This window comes from Ascidiella aspersa, chromosome 7 (genome assembly GCF_963924565.1).
Source record: "Ascidiella aspersa chromosome 7, kaAscAspe10.2, whole genome shotgun sequence".
Lineage (NCBI taxonomy): Eukaryota > Metazoa > Chordata > Ascidiacea > Phlebobranchia > Ascidiidae > Ascidiella > Ascidiella aspersa.
Genome location: NC_139453.1, coordinates 30,713,868 through 30,724,031, shown reverse-complemented (window position 1 = coordinate 30,724,031; position 10,164 = coordinate 30,713,868). Strand labels below are relative to the sequence as shown.

Genomic DNA, 10,164 nt, shown 5'->3' with positions numbered 1-10,164 from the left:
TGAAATATGATAGTTAGGCAAAATTACCAAATTTGAATCGGCAAAATCCCCAACACATTCTTAACAGCTGAGATACCTACACGTAGCAGCACTAATAATATTTAGGAAATACTTCAATTAGATAGAACCGAACCATATGAATTTTGCATGCTAAACAGGATTGAACAAGGAAAATATTCCCTTGATTATCGTAACTTTTTCTTTAGATGTCAAACTGTAAAGCAGGTGTTTTATATTATGTATATTGCAGGTCAGAATTTTTACCGCTGGTCTAGAATCCTACCACAATGAACAATATTTGGGTTAGGGTGTCGGTTAGTGTAGGTTAAGCAATATTATTAAATAATTATAATACTTGACCCACCCGCACCCAAACCGAGACACCCTAACCCAGGGGCAGGGAACTATTTCAACTATAAGGGAGCAACAAAAGTGACACACTACAAATGATACACCAGTATACTTCACAAATAATAATATTCATTTTTATGTTCCAGTCGAATAGTTAGAATCGTTATATTCATGTATTTATACTTTTGATTAAACAGAGTTCCTAGCAAACCAAGATACGGCGCTGGTCTAGAATCCTACCACAACAAACATTATTTGGGTTAGGGTGAGAGTTAGCTTTTGGGTGTGGGTGGGTGAAGTATTATCATACTTATTATTTAATAATAATACTTGACCCAACCTAACCCAAACACTAACCGACAAATAATGTTCGTTGTGGTAGGATTCTAGACCAGCGCCGCATTTTTAGAAACGATTGGGTTCGGGTATTCTTCACTTATTTAATTAAATTTCCTGGTTATTTTAAGGGTGGCTTTGTATTAAAGTGTGTTTTTATATAGTATGTCGCATATTACGAATCTATGGTCGTTTCGTTGATTTAAAAAATTCAATTTTAATTTTGCCCGCCAAAAGTAAAATCAGGGGTTTTCCCCAGATTATGTAGTCCATATAAAATTTATTGCCCTTTTTCTGTCCTGGAGCCCATGTAATCACACGGGATACATATGGTTTTAATTTCTAAAGCGATAGAAGGGTAGTTTTAAAATTAATCTCTTTACCAGGTGTAAGATCATTACAAAGTTGTTGCCGATGAAAGAAGAAGTGACATGCCAAATAACTTAAAATGCACCAGACCAAGACGGGCGTTTATTTTGCGTCACAACTTTGAAATGATTTACATGAAATTTACTTCAAAAACGCCAGATGCAGCCCTGAATGGCAACTGTCGCATTTGACAATTGTCACTTTTTAGTTTTCACAAATCGCAACTATTCCATAGGCTTACTATACATATACACTTGGAATAAATATAATAATCTATACACAACAAGCTACTTAAAGTTTTTCCAGAATGGGCCCAAATTATGTATCAATCTTTGGCGTTGCCCACAGCAGTAAATCATGAATTTTTTAGAAAATACGTCACAAAGTTACGTCATAGCTAGACGTCTAGAACAAGTAACCTAAGATAACCTGAAGTTATAGTTGACAAATATGCAACTGAAGACTCAGTTTAAATGCATTTAAGTAGATGGTGGGATGGCGTGATGAAAAAGAAAATTTTATTACTGATGCCGCATACCTGCAAAACTTGTTTTACCGAAACGTTCCGGCTTTACACCACTGTCTGACAGTTGTTATGGATAGGCAGGTCTGAAAGAGATTTCGGTTTTATAAAGATATCCATATCGCTATCAAATTATAAAAGGTAAGTCAATCAACGAATACAAAAAGTTATTGCGCCATATTTTGTCAACCAAAGATATAATAAACCCAAGATAAACATAGCACTCATGTAACTGTGGCATGCGACACCCTGTAATAACAACTGCGGTGTTATATATTTGTTTGAAAGAATGTAAAAGTATAAAGGAGTTTTTATTGTTACTGCCTTATTATTTGTTCGTCGTGTTCTTTGGAAAACTGAATGGTTTCTGTCAAAACATATACAGGTTAATTAAATATTTTCACGATTTAGTCCTGTCACATTGATCGGACAAGTGCGACTTGAAACATAAATTACATCAGTTCTAACTCCAATAATGAAAGAGCCTGACAGAGCTTATCGAAACCAGTGTGTGCTTGTAAATGTTTAACTTTTTCTGGCGATAACCTCTGAAAGCAGACACTAGAATTGCGATTTCAAACATTAGCCTAAGTGTCACAAAATAAAAAAAAAGTTTATATGTTTTTTCGACCGCTGAACATACTAGGTTTAGATTTTTAAAATGCTATATTAATGAGCTGAAATGGCTGTTTTTACAGTAATTTGTTCATAGGGGAAAAAATTTGATTTGTATTTGGTTCTTCGGTGGACATTTAAGTCATTCCATTTGCATCGTTTTTATTTAAATTGCGCATTTTTTGCGTTTGAAAACATTAACATTTGAGCGGGCGCCAAAGCCACCATATTGCTTTGCTTGTATGAATGCTGCTTGTATGCTAACAGAAGTATACTTTTGAATGCGCATCTACGCTGCACATTTGGCATAACTGCTTTAAATATAGGTAATTTCAAAACATTTTTTGTTTTTTATTCTGTTAGTGCAGCACACTGATCAAAGTTCTCATATAACTTCAGTAAAATCCTGTGCTAACCTTTTCTCTGCACAAATACAGACAAGCGCTTTATATTTTGTCAAATTACAAAGATTCCCCAAGGGGCTTTCCCTTAGGACGATTCCTCTCTCGGTGAGTCTAAACTAGGGTTGCCATACGTCCGGATTTCCCCGGACATGTCCGGAATTTTAGTGTTCAAACTGCGTCCGAGGGGAAATGCAAAAATATGCTTAAATGTCCGGAATTTTTTTAAATTGTTTGTTGCGTTGCGGGTAATAATTTCATTGTTACGTCAAAAACGACAATACAACGCTTATTTGGGATACATGGATGAGTGGAGCTGGGCTAGTAGCTGAAGGCCTTATATCTTGGTCGATATTGCAAAATTTAGAACATGTCTAAAACGATAAGAGCGTGAAAAGAATTATAAAGCAGTAGAAAAATAGCGCAACAAGAAGTCTGTTGCAGACCAAATGAGAATACCAAGGAAATTGCCGTTTTGTTTAATGCTTAATGAGAACTTGCATTCGTGTATTGTACTGTAACCAGGGCCGCCCGCAGAAAATTTTCCAGGGGGGGCAACCAGGGGCGTAACCACAAAATCAAAAAGAGAGGTCCTGAATTTTCAACTTAGGGAATTCCCCTATTTTTCGTATGACGTTAATGAATAATGACGCCATAAAACAGTGACACTATGTCGTCATAGAATGGTGATTGCAAGACGTGATAAAAAAACTAATCAGAAACAACCAAATACGTCCAGCAATAGCGACCACGTGCGTCGTCGACAATCCTGTCAGGCGCCAGCTGCAAAATCACAGTGTGCAATCGTTAACATTAAGCAAAAAAACAAACCAAGACCTTAAAATATATGTGTTTAATTGTAGTAGAATCACAAATAATTTGACTATCAGCTGCGCAGTTTTCAAGTTCCATGAACGGAACGAGCGCTAAATTACAAGTTCACCACCTGCAATACTAAACGAAGATCGTTTTTTCCGGGTGTTATTATGCCGCGATTAGCGCAACATCTGTGCCGAGCTGTGTGCCAAGTCAGCTAAATTACAAGCTGCGGTTGAGGGGAAATAAGTTGTGTCCATTGCACACTTAGTACGTGGTCTTAGAGTATGCATAAAGAGCATCATTTTGCGTTAACTATCATTACTTAAAAATTTATACTTTAAAACGCGCACGACAGTCACCATTATACCTCCTTTTAAAAATCTGCTTCAGTTAAACAAATGGCGATGACCAACATCGGATATTAGCGCAGAGACCGAACAGCGAGGAACATACTCCGTATAACTCGACGTTTTTCAGCGAGAAAAAAAGAAAGAAGGTTTGACTTAGCGTTGTCATTTGTCGAATACACACTTGCTAATCAGTCAACCTAAACAAATAACGAAAGAGAAAAAAACTTGCGTTTACGGTCGACCAAACAAAAGACGAAAAACGGCGTTTTGCTCTCGATTTTGGTTTCGCATTAGATTAAGACGCGCGACCCAATTACTTATAAAGCACGCCGCTTCGAACAGTTTGTTAAACCATGACAAAAACGAACAAAAAACGATAATATCACTTCCAAAAAGGGGGTAAGAACTCCCGTTCCCTGGATACGCCACTGGGTGCAATGGATAACGTACAATATTTTTAACCGTCATAAGTAATATATATTACACTTATAAGTAATAAAAATAATACTAATAATCGCATTTTGAAATTCCAGGGGGGCAAGTGCCCCCCTCTCCGCCCCGTGCGGGCGCCCATGACTACAACATTTATTTTCTGTTCGTGTATAGTTTCTTGTTTATCCTTCTTTCACAAAAAAAAAACAATGGCGGTAAAGTACTTTGGTAATATTCTAAAGTTGGTTTACCATGCAACTGAGGTAAATTTGTTATGGATTGCGCAGTATCAAATATAGTAACCCTAGCCTAGAGATCAAATCAGAGATGACCCAATAGTCTAGTGAATTCACTACACTATGTTAAAAAATCCGCTTCGGTATACAATGGATAGGCAAAGCATTGCCAGTGTGACGTCATATTGACAGACAATGTGTTCATGCCTCATTTTAAAAACCGCTAGTGGGGACTAAAGAGTGTCCGGATTTTAGGCCACGGAAATATGGTAACCCTAGTCTAAACTATGTTTGGGCCGCTTACGGAACTTCGCTTTTTTGCGAACAGTAAATATTTGATCTACAGAAAAGTTGAACCAACATCGTTTAACGCAGTAGGGTTAATGCCCATATAGATTTGGGTGCCAGTAATATTTTTGTTCGTTTCTAATAACTCCTTATTCATTTTCAACTTTTGAACGGGCTTTGCAATTTTGATCAAATAGGAAGTCCCAGTTTACTTCATTGATAAAAAGTCAAATCCAAGCCATAGCATTGCAAAAAAATAAATTTTAAACTTAATATGAGCGTGTCCTATTCTGAGCAATATTTCGCACAGCAAACACCAAATAGCAAGTTAACATTAAATGTACTTAAACACGGCCTAAATAACCGAATTTTATTAAAATGTATTCAATTAAAACACTTTTCTTGAGCCAAGCCACTTTGTCTTAAGTCTAAGTCAATCCAGAGTTATTTGCTTATAATACTTCAGTCATGTCATTACAACATTGTATATATTTGCCAAACCACATGCCTCGAGGTCCAATACCAAGACATGTAAACAACACGGCATTTCTTATATACAACTCAAGGGTTAACTTTTTGTTGGGTATACTTAACAACACTACACAATTACTAACACAAACCTGGGAATTTCAAACACAGCAATACAATTTATAAATTTCCCCTTTAAAAATACCACGAGCATGTTTTCGGCAGACAATTTAATTTTATGTATCATAAATAAACGATAAATGGTTTCTCGGCCTTCACTGCTTAAAAAAAGATTACTTTTATCACAAGCCAGTGTTTTGTATTCATATTATACAAATGTTACAACAGCGGTAATAAACAATAAGTTTAATATAGTTTTGTATGTTTACGCCTGGCGCAGTACAACACTACAAAGTGCAACAACGCTTATTTACAGTGCCTTGGGAAACTATTTCAAGCATAATTGACAGATTTTTTTTTGAAGGTAAGTGTTTTTTTTAATGTAATCAAATAAGCGCCAATTTAAAATCGCTAGTAGAAGAGCAGAAAATTGCATTTTTTTGATTGTAGAAGCAGGTTTGCGTTAAAAAAGACAGGGTTGTGCAACCTTTTAAACTGGCGGGCAAGTATATGTATACAGATTGTAGCTTACCGCAGGCCCACGCGTTTCTTATCGGCCAGATTCATCTTAACCAAAGTTATGTCAACCAAAGTCCATTCTCTATTAGACTATTTCTAGGAGTTTGAAAATGTCCGCCCATGAACGGTAGGTTAAACCAGGGTGACCGACACGACCCGTGGCATATTTCCATGGATGTGGAGAAAAACTAAATTTTAATGAAAGTGTAAACTGTACGACGATTTATTAGGCTCGATTCAGTTTTTTTGTTTACTGATAATCAAGTTAATAATCTTCAGTAAAAAATGGCCCGAATAGATAATAAAAGATTTATTCTTTTATTTGCTTTCGTTTCGGTAGTGGTTACGCCAACTTCAGTGCGGCAATTATTTTTTCGCCGGTTGCGCACCCCTTGACTAAGATACTCTTAAAATCCCCGGTGTGGTGGAATTTTCCCGGCTGGTTTAACCAACATTTAACATTTGAGCACAATAAAGCCACACAAACAAATAATAGGGGTTAAAGTTGACAAAAAATAAAATGAAAGACAAAAATACACCATTAATAAAACTTGTAAATAGATATATTCTGCTAACATTACAACATTGAACTTTATGGTGCAACCAGGCTACAAAGAAGAAATAATAAAATAAATAAAGATTTGCAAAGTATTTGTAATTAGTGCAAAAGTGAAAAACAATCATTCGGAGTTATCAAACAACTCAAATGAGCGGCACATAAATTGAAACAATAATATTTATAGTTAAGTACATTTCATAAAACACAATCTGTTATTAAATAAACACAAATCAATGTTGTAATATTTAGTTTTTAAATATTTGGCCAAGAAACTTCATATATAATGTTAACAACTAAAAACATGATAGATGAATCGACAAACACCAAATAATTTGCACGATTAATTTATTTCTCTAATTGCCAAACAAATAGCAAAAATATATTCTTTAGCAAAAAAAAATATATATTCATTTGTTGCTTTAAAACGTTTGTCTGCGTGAAGTTTTAACACTAATATAAAACAAGCGACTAAAACGAATAACTCGGCAAAACGTAAGTATCTTACAAAATACTGAATTTGATATTTCTTTTCAAAATGTTGCTGAAGTTCTATACATTGCACAAGCTTTTAAAAAGATAAACCAAGTTAAAAGTGCACAATTAAATACTACAAATTCAAGCAAAAGAGCAATTAATGTATACTATTGCACATTTAAAGGAGATAAGTCAGGTTCTTCGGAAATTTGTTATTCCGTTTGGAAATCTGAAGATAAAAAACAAGAGTTTCACTTTCTTTGGCATCCTATGTAGAAACTCAAAAATATTCAAAACAACATACACGAATACAGTTTCTTCTATACAAGCTACACATAATGCATGCATATAAATTAACACTATATACCAACCTTGTATCATTATTAATTTATTTGTGTAGCTTAGTACTCAATTTCACCTCGAAATACATTGTGGCTTCAGGCTTGGAAATTTCCAAATTGCAGTTAAACATTTCCACTTAACAAGCACAGTAAAAGCAATTCTAAGCACAGACATGCAAGTCTAAGCGAGATATCTAGAAGGTCGCACACCTTCAACATACCAAACATGCCGTCACGTCTACAAAATTTAAAATGCTATGAAAGCATTTTAAATAAATGTGCAAGCAAGACAGAAAAAATTTTGTGTGATATTTAGTTGATTAAAGTTTATAACTGAAAACAAGGTTTTAAACAAGCTGACAACGAAGAGTAAGTAAACTTTACTTTCTAAGTAAAAAAGACAACCTCATATCAGAGTCGCACAAAATTTTACATTCAAAGAAAAAAAAACAGTCGTCTTTAAGAAACTTAAATTTGTTCAGCCAATGAATTTTTTTGTAATACAGAAAAGTCTAAATGCCATTGTTAACACGATAAAGAGTAGCCTTGTTGGAAATGCGTTTTACAATGGCACTTTCCAAATATATTTTTTAGGCTGCACATAAAAAAATAGGGTTTTTCAGAAGACTTCTTAATATCACAATTTAAAGATTTTTACAGATTTAAGACTTTGTGGCAATAAATAAGCTTGAGAACAACAAATGTGGTCTAGGTGTGAGGTTTGTATTTATTTGTACACGGTGAAAGTTTACCAGGTTGAAATCAAATTCTAATTGCATATTAATAAAACAATTGAACAGAATACAAAAAGTAATTACTATATGAAACACATTTCGTAAATAAATCAAAAATGCTATGAAAGAAAAGACAATAACAAAATGGTGTATGGAAGTTTAAATAAATAGTAATAAACGAGATTGATAATGGAGTAGACAACTACAGAATGAAATAAACCTTCAAACACAGAAAAAATAAATTTTACGATCATGAATGAAAATGTTTTTATTAATTTAAAAAATGTACACAAAACAAAATCACGCGAAAAAAATTGAAAGTATTGAGAAACATTTTTTTTAATTTTTTTGATTTTTGTGGTATTTCAGCAGGGAATTGTTGCAACTTATCTTTTTGTCAAGATTTTTGAAATTCTTTCAGTTGTTTCTGTATAGGAAAGAAGCAACTTAAAAACAGCCTAAAAAGAGAAAAAAGAACAAAAATATAAAATGGTCTTTAGCATCTTAGATTAGCAAACTAGAAATCACTAAATTAATTAAGAAAACACCTTCAAAAAGTTAAAGAAAAACATATAGATGAAATAGCATTAGCTTACAGCAGCTTGCATAAGCTGAAATAAAAATCAGAATTAAGCACGAAATTAAATCACTAAAAAATAATATTTCTGGCTTAAGTTTAGCACATGCGAAAGTAAGCTGACACGCACAACATTTAATCTGAACATAAAGATGCAAAAAGGCAAAGTTTAGGTTTTGATCCAGCAACTTTATTACAAGCTACAAATAGCGCTGGTTAAAAGAAAAACGGCAAACTCTAGCCACCAAAAGCAGCATGCTTTAAACTAGGGATGTCCGATAATATCGGATCGGAGCCGATACCCGATTCCCAAAGTGGTAGTATCGGTACTCGTCCTAGGCTTGGGTGATACCGATTTGACATATAAATATTAGCCATGATTTGCGATATCACGCAGTGATTTTAGGGTACATTTATCACAAAAAATGTTTCAATGTGTTCTGTTTTACTTGTTTAAGCACATAAATGACGTCATTTGGTACCGGATCGCGATACTTTTGTCCATAATATCGGGTATCGGAATGTCAAGTATCGGGCAACCTACTTACATCAAAGCACTATTTGAATACCAAAGCGCATACAGAAGTAGGGAACATTTTGAAGGTTTCGACAGAGGTATTTGAACAGTTCAAAATGCTACCTACTTCGTCTAATTAAACTTTATTTGTGCTGCAAATTACCTATTAACTTGCAATTCACGACATGTAAGTCCTGATGGCTTTGTCGATCTTTTTGCGGCACATCGGGCATTTCTTGACAGAGGTGGCGCAGTTATCGCAGCAGCAGAGATGTCCGCACGGAACGAACACGATGTCGGCCAAACGATCCAAGCAGATCTTGCACTTGCGTTCTTCTTGCAGCTCGCGAATGCGATCTTGCATCGACTCCGTGTCTAAACAACATCAATATACAGTAACTACATGAATATTTGCATATATACTAAAATAAGGCTACCATAATTTCCTATTTTCCAAAGAATGATGAATGGTGTGCCGACAACTGACTTAACACATGTTATCTTAGTAGTTGTGTCTTGTTATCTAAACACGATAATTTATAAAGTAAAAATTGCTTGACATCATAACATGGCCAAAATTGCTGCATTAATTGTCGACTCCGTGTCTAAACAACAGCAATATGTAACAACTACATGCATATATACAAACATAGGCCTAATGCATTAATGAATGGTCCTCCTACAATTTACTTGATACATGTCATCTTAATAGTTGTGTATTGTTATCTAAACACACGATAATTTGTTAAGTAAAAAATTGCTTGACATCATAACATGACCAAGATTGCAACATTAATTGTGTTTTCTTAGCAAGATAATATTTGAAGTAAAAACGCCTAACTAGTTTTCTCATCATGACCAAAATTGTTGCATTAATTTAATATCGGCGCCGATACCACCCTAGCATCGGACGATACTACGATCTGGTATCGGGTTAAATACGGTATTATCGATATTATCGGTCACCCCTGGCTTCTTACCACCGCCTGGTAGAGATTCCATTGGTTCGTGTGACGTTGAAGGAACAGCTGCGAATAAAATAATAAGTTGAGAAACCTTACAATAATCTGCATTTAAAACGGAGATAAATAAAAAAGGTTCATTTAAAAATCATTTTTTGTTTATAATTGGTTCT

The 10,164-nt window shown here is 34.6% G+C and overlaps 1 protein-coding gene across 1 annotated transcript in view; it reads right to left on the bottom strand.

Moving 5' to 3' along the window:
- The window catches only part of LOC146138941 (E3 ubiquitin-protein ligase XIAP-like), a 62,831-nt gene that overhangs the window by 25,416 nt on the left and 27,251 nt on the right, over window positions 1-10,164 (bottom strand). The gene's annotated exons all lie outside the window — the stretch shown is intronic.